Here is a 9,725-nt window from a genome sequence, read left to right on the forward strand (position 1 = left end):
CATCAGACTGGGGAAGAGCAGTGTGGTTTCAGAAGTGGTAGAGGATGTGTGGATCAGGTGTTTGTTTTGAAGAATATATGTGAGAAATACATAAAAAACAGTTGGATTTCCATGTAGCATTTATGGATCTCGAGAAGGCATATGATAGGGTTGATAGAGATGCTTTGTGGAAGGTTTTAAGAGTACACGGTGAGGGAGGGAAGCGGCTAGAAGCATGTAAGGATGTAAGACATGCACAAGTAAGAATAAAGGAAAGTGATTGGTTCCCAGTGAATGTTGGTCTGCAGCAGCGATGCGTGATGTATCCGTGGGTGTTAATTTGTTTATGGATGGGGTGGTTAGGGAGGTAAATGCAAGAGTTTTGGAAAGAGGGGCAAGTATGCAGACTGTTGTGGATGAGAGGGCTTGGAAAGCGAGTTAGTTGTTATTCAATGATCCTACAGCGCTGGTGGCCGATTTGGGTGAGAAACTGCATAGGTTGGTGACTGAGTTTGGTAAAGCATGTGAAAGAAGAAAGTTGGGAGTAAATGTAAATAAGAGCAAGGTTATTAGGTTCAGTATGGCTGAGAGACAAGCTAACTGGGAGGTAAATTTGAATGGAGAAAAGCTGGAGGAAGTGAAGTGTTTTAGATATCTGGGAGTGGATTTAGCAGAAGATGGAACCATGGAAGCAGAATTGAGTCACAGGGTGGGGAGGGGTCAAAGGTTCTGGGAGTGTTGGAGAATGAGTGGAAGGCGAGAACGTTATCTTGGAGAGCAAAAATGGGTATGTTTGAAAGAATAGTGGTTACAACAATGTCATATGGGTGTGAGGCATGGGCTACAGATAGGATTGTGCAGATGAGAGTGGATGTGTTGGAAATGAAATGTTTGCGGACAATATGTGGTGTGAGGTGGTTTGATCGTTTAAGTAATGAAAGGGTAAGAGATATGTGGTAATAAAAACAGTGGATGATAGAGTAGAAGAGGGTGTATTGAAATGGTTTGGACACATGGAGAGAATGAGTTAGGAAAGATTGACATAGAGGATATATGTGTCAGAGGTAAAGGGAAGAAGGAGAAGAGGGAGACCAAACTGAAGGTGGAAGGATGGAGTGAAAAAGATTTTGAGTGATCAGGGCCCAAACATACAGGAGAGGGAGAGACGTGCAAGAAATAGTGGACTGGAACAATGTGGTATACAAGGGTCGACGTGTTGTCAATGGACTGAACCAAGGTATGTGAAGCATCTGGGTTTAAACCATAGATAGGTCTGTGGTGTCTGGATGTGGATAGGGAGCTGTCGTATCGGTGCATTACAAATGACAGCTAGAGACTGAGTGTGAAGGAATGTGGCCTGGTGCTACCTCATGGGAACGGGGGTAGTGATGCTATTTCCTGTGTGGCACAGTAGTGACATGAACAGATGAAGGCAAACAAGTATAAGTATGTTCATGTGTAGATATGTTTGTCATACTTAACTGCTGTCTCCCACATTAGCGAGGTAGCGCATGGAAACAGACAAGGAATGGTCCAACCCACCCACATACACATGTATATACATAAACACCCACACCTGCATATAAATATACATATACATACATATATATACATATATAGACATGTACATATTCATACTTGCTGCTTTCATCCAGTCCCGTCGCCACCTTGCCGCACATGAAATAACATTCAAGGTAGTGCCAGGAAAAGACATGTTGATATGTATATGTATGTATATATGCATGTATGGGCATTTATGAATGGAATGAACCAGGGCATGTGAAGAGTATGGGGTAAACCATGGAAAGATATGTGGGGCCTGGATTTGCAAAGGGAGCTTTGGTTCGGTGCATTACACATGACAACTAGAGACTGAGTGTGAGCTAATGTGGCCTATTTATTGTCTTTTTCTGGAGGTAAGTCACTTTAAGGGGAGGGACAGGCTATTTCCTATGTGGCAGGTAGTGACTGGAAGAGACAAAAGCAGCAAGTATTAATATAAGGGGAAACTGAAGGAGTCACGTGGGGAGTGCTCATCCTCCTTGAAGGCTCAGATTGGGGTGTCTAAATGTGTGTGGATGTAACCAAAATGAGAAAAAAGGAGAAACAGGTAGTATGTTTGAGGAAAGGAACCTGGGTGTTTTGGCGCCGAGTGAAACGAAGCTCAATGGTAAAGGGAAAGAGTGGTTTGGGAATGTCTTGGGAGTAAAGTCAGGGGTTAATGAGAGGACAAGAGCAAGAGAAGGAGTAGCACCACTCCTGAAACAGGAGTGATGGTAGTATGTGAGAGAGTGTAAGAAAGTAAACTCTAGACTGATATGGGTAAAACTGAAAGTGGATGGAGAGAGATGGGTGATTATTGGTGCATATGCACCTGGCGATGAGAAGAAAGATCATGAGAGGCAAGTGTTTTGGGAGCAGCTGAGTGAGTGAGTGTGTTAGTAGCTTTGATGCACGAGACCAGGTTATAGTGATGGGTAACTTGAATGCAAAGGTGAGTAATGAGGCAGTTGAGGGAATAATTGGCGTACATGGGGTATTCAGTGTTGTAAATAGAAATGGTGAAGAGCTTGTATATTATTGTGCTGAAAAAGAACTGGTGATTGAGAATACCTGGTTTAAATAGAGAGATATACATAAGTATACGTATGTAAGTAGGAGAGATGGCCAGAGCGCTATATGATTATGTGTTAATTGATAGGTGTGCGAAACAGAGACTTTTGGATGTTAATGTGCTGAAAGGCGCATCTGGAGGGATGTCTGATCATTATCTTCTGGAGGCGAAGGTGAAGATTTGTAGAGGTTTTCAGAAAAGAGAGAATATTGGGGTGAAGAAAGTGGTGAGAGTAAGTGAGCTTGGGAAGGAGACTTGTGAGGAAGTACCAGGAGAGACTGAGTACAGAATGGAAAAAGGTGAGAACAAAGGACGAAAGGGGAGTGGGGGAGGAATGGGATTTATTTAGGGAAGCAGTGATGGCCTGCGCAAAAGATGCTTGTGGCATGAGAAGCATGGGAGGTGGGCAGATTAGAAAGGGTAGTGAGTGGCGGGATGAAGTTAGATTATTAGTGAAAGAGAAGAGAGAGGCATTTGGACGATTTTTGCAGGGAAATAATGCAAATGACTGGGAGATGTGTAAAAGAGGCATGAGGTCAAGAGAAGGGTGCAAGAGGTGAAAAAGATGGCAAATGAGAGTTGGGGTGAGAGAGTATCATTAAATTTTAGGGAGAATAAAAAGATGCTTTGGAAGGAGGTATATATAGTGCGTAAGACAAGGAAACAAATGGGAACTTCAGTGAAGGGGATAATGGGGAGGTGATAAGTAGTGGTGATGTGAGAAGGAGATGAAGTGAGTATTTTGAAGGTTTGTTGATTGTGTTAAATGATAGAGTGGTAGATATAGGGTGTTTTGGTCGAGGTGGTGTGTGAAGTGAGAGGGTTAGGGAGAATGATTTGGTAAACAGAGAGGTAGTAGTGAGAGCTTTGCAGAAGATGAAAGCCAGGAAGGCAGCGGTTTTGGATGGTATTGCAGTGGAATTTATTAAAAAAGGGGTTGACTGTGTTGTTGACTGGTTGGTGAGGATATTCAATGTATGTATCTTAAGGTGGCAGAATAATGCACGGGATTTAAGTTCCTGGCATGAAAAATTTCTTTTCTTAGAATTAATGGCAACATGAAGGCATTTAGGATTTCAAGACAGAGCCTCTCCACTAATAGCACAGCTAATTTTCCTTCACAATGATACCATAATCATTCTAATTGTAATTACCTCATTAGTAGGCTACATGATAGCATCGTTATCATTTAACGTTTTAACTAACCGATTTTTACTTGAATATGAAACAATTGAGATGACCTGACTATTTTACCAGCAATTATCTTAGTAATCATTGCACTTCCATCTCATTGACTACTTTATCTCCTACATGACGTAAACTCACCCAGGTTAACTATTAAGACCGTAGGTCATCAGTGGTATTGAAGATACAAATATTCCATCTTCACAGTAGTAGAATTTGACTCTTATATGACCCCCTCTAATGACTTAGAACAATTTGGATATCATCTTCTCGATGTAGATAACCGAATGGAAAATCCTATGGATAAACAAATTCGAGTTTTAGTAACCGCAGCTGATGTAATTCACTCACGAGCAGTTCCGTCTTCAGGAGTAAAAACAGACGCTGTACCTGGACGATTAAATCAAGTAAGCTTCATAGTTTCACGACCAGGTTTATTCTTTGGTCAATGTTCAGAGATTTGCAGAGCCAATCATAGATTTATAACTACTGTAGTTAAATCAATTTCTACCAATTCACCCTCATCATGAGTAGCAACTTCAAGAGAAGATTCACCTGATGACTGAGAAAAGTGTAGGTCTTTTAAACCTATTATGGTACCTAGATAACTCAGATGATTAGAAACCAAAAAATTAGTTAAATTATAATGCAAGTTTGTAAAGATTTAGTTTTAAGGACATTTTTCTATGCTGCAAATAAGACCTCTAATATGATTCAACTTATTTATGATATTCATCACTAGTTTAGCTCTCTTTACCGTCCTTCATTTTTTCATTTTTCCAGTCAAAAAAACTTATATTTTTCCTGAGCAACCAAAAAAATTTGAAAATTGAAAATGATAATTAGACTATTTTCTATCTTTGGACCTTCTAGTTTATTTTCGATTCCTTTAAACTGATTATCCACATTTATTGGAATTCTATTTTTGCCAATATCCTATTGAGCTTTGCCTTCTCAATGATTAGTTATTTGATCAGAACTGAGGCAGACTCTCCACAACAAATTAAAGTCATTATTACTGAATTCACACATCGCAGTCACGCTAATCATAACTTCGCTTTTTAGATTGGTTGTATTTAAAAATTCTTTAGGCCTCTTGCCTTCTATATCTTCACCAGATCAGGTCACATGGCCATAACTCTCTCATTAACACCTCCAATTTGAGTAACTCTAATGGTTTGTGGTTGGTGTAAACATACTCAACATAAATTTCCCATTTAGTACCTCAGGGAACACCAAGAATTCTAATACCTTTCATAACTGTAACTGAATCTATTGGAAACAATTCGGCCATGAACTATAGCAATTTGATTGGCAGCTAACATAATTGCTGCCCATCTTCTACTAACTCTCTTAGGACAATCCGGCCCTCACATAGATTCATCAACTTTACTATTAATTCTCATGATTTCTCAAATCCTCCTCCTATTAGAATGAGCTATTGTAGTTATCCAATCCCACGTATTGACCGTTCTAGGAACTCTCTACACAAGAGAAATCAACTAATGCCATCTTCTCACAGATTCCATTCTTTTTTCTTTTAAACTATTCGCCATTTCCCGCGTTAGCAACGTAGCGTTAAGAACAGAGGACTGGGCCTCTGAGGGAATATCCTCACCTGGCCCCCTTCTCTGTTCCTTCTTTTCGAAAATCAAAAAAAACAAGAGGGGAGGATTTCCAGCCCTGCGCTCCCTTCCCTTTTAGTCGCCTTCTACGACACGCAGGGAATACGTGGGAAGTATTCTTTCTCCCCTATCCCTTATCCCCAGGGATAAGATAAGATTCCACTCTTATCACTTAATAAACAAAAGACCATGACCACTAACCGGATCTATTAGAGCAATAATACCACTGGGTTAGTAAAATGATGTCAAGAAACTGATATCAGACTTCTCTTATAGGAGTAATTAGAACTATTCTAACAATTCAATGATGACGAGATGTTAGCCGAGAGGCCATTTATCAGGATTTACACACATCAGTAGTTAGAAAAGACCTTTGATGAGGTATAATTTCATTTACTGCATCAGAGGTTGTATTTTTCTTTTTCATTTTTTTGAGCTTTTTTCATAGAAGATTATGCCCTACAATTGATATTGGAACCTCATGACCACCAGCTGGAATCCAGCCGTATAACCCATTCCAGATCCCTGTTCTAAATACAACTATCTTAATTTCATCCGGAGCAACAGTCACATGAGCCCATTATTCTATCACAGAGTCTAAACACTCGGAAGCGATTCAAAGACTTTTCTTAACGATTCTATTAGGAACCTACTTTACTGCCCTTCAAGCATTAGAATATTTTGAAGCCACTTTCACTATTGCCGATTCAGCTTATGGTTCTACTTTTTTTTGTAGCAACTGCATTACATGGTCTCCATGTAATCATTGGAACATTATTTTTAAGAGTCTGCTTATATCAGCTTTACATGTGCCACTTCTCATGTAATAATCATTTTGGATTTGAAGCTGCTGCATACTGACATTTCATCGATGTAGTTTGATTAATGCTTTACGTATGCATCTACTGATAAGGGGGATAAACTTTTTAATATACTAAGTACCTCCTCCTTCCAAGTGGAAATTCTAAACTAATTTAGAAAAGGCATGTACAGAGCATCAGATTGGGGAAGAGCAGTGATGTTTCAGAAGTGGTAGAGGAGGTGTGGATCAGGTGTTTGCTTTGAAGGATGTATGTGAGAAATACTTAGAAGAGCAAATGGATTTGTATGTAGCATTTATGGATGTGGAGAAGGCATATGATAGAGTTGATAGAGATGCTCTGTGGAAGGTATTAAGAATATATGGTGTGGGAAGCAAGTTGTTAGAGCAGTGAAAAGTTTTTATCGAGGATGTAAGGCATGTGTATGAGTAGGAAGAGAGGAAAGTGATTGGTTCTCAGTGAATGTTAGTTTATGGCAGAAGTGTGATGTCTCCATGGTTGTTTAAGTTGTTTATGGATGGGGTTGTTAGGGAGATGAATGCAAGAGTTTTGGAAAGAGGAGCAAGTATGAAGTCTGTTGTGAATGAGAGAGCTTGGGAAGTGAGTCAGTTGTTGTTCGCTGATGATACAGCGCTGGTGGCTGATTTGGATGAGAAACTGCAGAAGCTGGTGACTGAGTTTGGTAAAGTATATGAGAGAAAAAAGCTGGAAGTAAATGTGAATAAGAGTAAGGTTATAAGGTTCAGTAGGGTTGAGGTACAAGTTAACTGGGAGGTAAGTTTGAATAGAAAAAACTGGAGGACGTGGTGAAGTATTTTACATATTTGGGTGCGGATTTAGCAGCAGATGGAACCATGGAAGCTGAAGTGATTCACAGGGTATGGGAGGGGATGAAGGTTCTGGGAGCACTGAAGAATGTGTGGAAGGAGAGATCGTTATCTCAGAGCAAAAATGAGTGGGTTTGCAAGGCATGTAGATAGGGTTGTGCAGAGGAGGGTGGACGTGCTGGAAATGAAATGTTTGAGGACATGCTATGTGAGGTGTTTTGATGAAATAAGTAATGAAGGATAAGAGAGATGTGTGGTAATAAAAAGAGCGTAGTTGAGAGAGCAGAAAGGAATGTATTGAAATGGTTTGGTCACATGGAGAGAATGAGTATGGAAAGATTGTGAAACAGGATGTATGTGTCAGAGGTGGAGGGAACGAGAAGTGGGAGACCAGAATGGAGGTGGAAGGATGGAATGAAAAAGATTTTGAGTGATCAGGACCTGAACATACAGGAGGGTGAAAGGCGTGCAAGGAATAGAGTGAATTGAAACGATGTGATATACCAAGGGCGACGAGCTGTCATTGGATTGAACCAGGGCATGAAAAATATCTTGGGTAAACCATGGAAAGTTTTGTGAGGCCTGGATGTGGAAAGGGAGCTGTGGTTTCGGTGCATTACACATGACAGCTACAGACTGAATATAAACAAATGTGAATTTTGTTGTCTTTTCCTAGCACTACCATGCGCGCTTGTGGGGGAGGGGAATGCTATTTCGTGTGTTGCAGGGTGACAATGGGAATGGAAGAAGGCAGCAAGTATGAATATGTACATGTGTATATATGTATATGTCTGTGTATGTATATATATGTATATGTTCAAATGTATAGGTATATATATGTGCCTGTGTTGGCATTTATGTATATACATGTGTATGTGAGTGAGTTGGGCCATTCTTCATCTGTTTCTTTGTGCTACCTCGCTAACGTTGGAGACACACAGACATATACACAGACATACACACACAGATATATACATATCTACACATGTACATAATTCATAATCTGCCCATATTCATTCCCGTTGCCACCCCGCCACACATGAAAATGACAAGTCCCTACCCAGCATGTGCGCGAGGTAGCGCTAGGAAAAGAGAGCAAAGGCCACATTCGTTCACACTCAGTCTCTAGCTGTCATGTATAATACACAGAAACCACAGCTCTCTTTCCACATCCAGGCCCCACAAAACTTTCCATAGTTTATACCAGACGCTTCACATGCCCTTGTTCAATCCATTGACAGCACATCAACCCCGGTATACCACATCGTTCCAATTCACTCTGCTCCTTGCACGCCTTTCACCCTCCTGCATGTTCAGGCCACGATCACTCAAAATCTTTTTCACTCCATCTTTCCACCTCCAATGTGGTCTCCCACTTCTCCTCATTCCCTCCAGCTCTGACACATATATGGTCTTTGTCAATCTTTCCTCACTCATTCACTTCATGTGACCAAACCATTTCAAAACACCCTCTTCTGCTCTCTCAACCACACTCTTTTTATTACCACACATCTCTCTAACCCTTTCATTACTTACTTGATCAAACCACCTTACACCACATATTGTCCTCAAACATCTCATTTCCAGCACATCCACCCTCCTCCGCACAACTCTATCTATAGCCCACGCCTCGCAACCATATAACATTGATGGAACCACCATTCCTTCAAACATACCCATTTTTGCTTTCCAAGATAACGCTTCTCGATTTCCACACATTTTTCAACGCTCCCAGAACTTTCGCCCCCTCCCCCACCCTATGATTCACTTCCGCTTCCATGGTTCCATCCGCTGCCAAATCCACTCCCAGATATCTAAAACACTTCACTTCCTCCAGTTTTTCTCCATTCAAACTTACCTCCCTACTGACTTGTCCCTCAACCCTACTGTACCTAATAACCTTGCTCTTATTCACATTTTCTCTCAGCTTTCTTCTTTCACACACTTTACCAAACTCAGTCCCCAGCTTCAGCAGTTTCTCACCCGAATCAGCCACCAATGCTGTATCATCAGCGAACAACAACTGACTCACTTCCCAAGTCCTCTCATCCACAACACACTGCATACTTGCCCCTCTCTCCAAAACACTTGCATTCACCTCCCTAACAACTCCATCCATAAAAGTATTAAACAACCTTGGAGACATCATGCACCCCTGCCGCAAACCAACATTCACTGAGAACCAATCACTTTCCTCTTTTCCTACACGTACACATGCCTTACATCCTCGATAAAAACTTTTCATTGCTTCTAACAACTTGCCTCCCACACCATATATTCTTAATACCTTCCACAGAGCATCTCTATCAACTTGCTGTCATATGCCTTTTCCAGATCCATAAATGCTACATACAAATCCATTTGCTTTTCTAAGTATTTCTCACATACATTCTTTAAAGCAAACACCTGATCCACACATCCTCTACCACTTCTGAAACCACACTGCTCTTCCCCAATCTGATGCTCTGTACATGCCTTCACCCTCTCAATCAATAACCTCCCATAATTTCCCAGGAATACTCAATAAACTTATACCTCTGTAATTTGAGCACTCACTTTTATCCCCTTTCCCTTTGTACAATGGCACTATGCAAGCATTCCGCCAGTCCTCAGGCACCTCACCATGAGTCATTTTATTATTTTATTTAATTTATTTATTTTGCTTTGTCGCTGT

General features: G+C 40.8%; 1 pseudogene; it reads left to right on the forward strand.

Moving 5' to 3' along the window:
* The first annotated feature begins 231 nt into the window (after positions 1–231).
* On the forward strand, positions 232–6,312 carry LOC139760953 (cytochrome c oxidase subunit 3-like; annotated as a pseudogene).
* The last annotated feature ends 3,413 nt before the right edge of the window (positions 6,313–9,725 follow it).

The sequence above is a fragment of the Panulirus ornatus genome, chromosome 38 (genome assembly GCF_036320965.1).
Source record: "Panulirus ornatus isolate Po-2019 chromosome 38, ASM3632096v1, whole genome shotgun sequence".
In the NCBI taxonomy this organism is placed as follows: domain Eukaryota; kingdom Metazoa; phylum Arthropoda; class Malacostraca; order Decapoda; family Palinuridae; genus Panulirus; species Panulirus ornatus.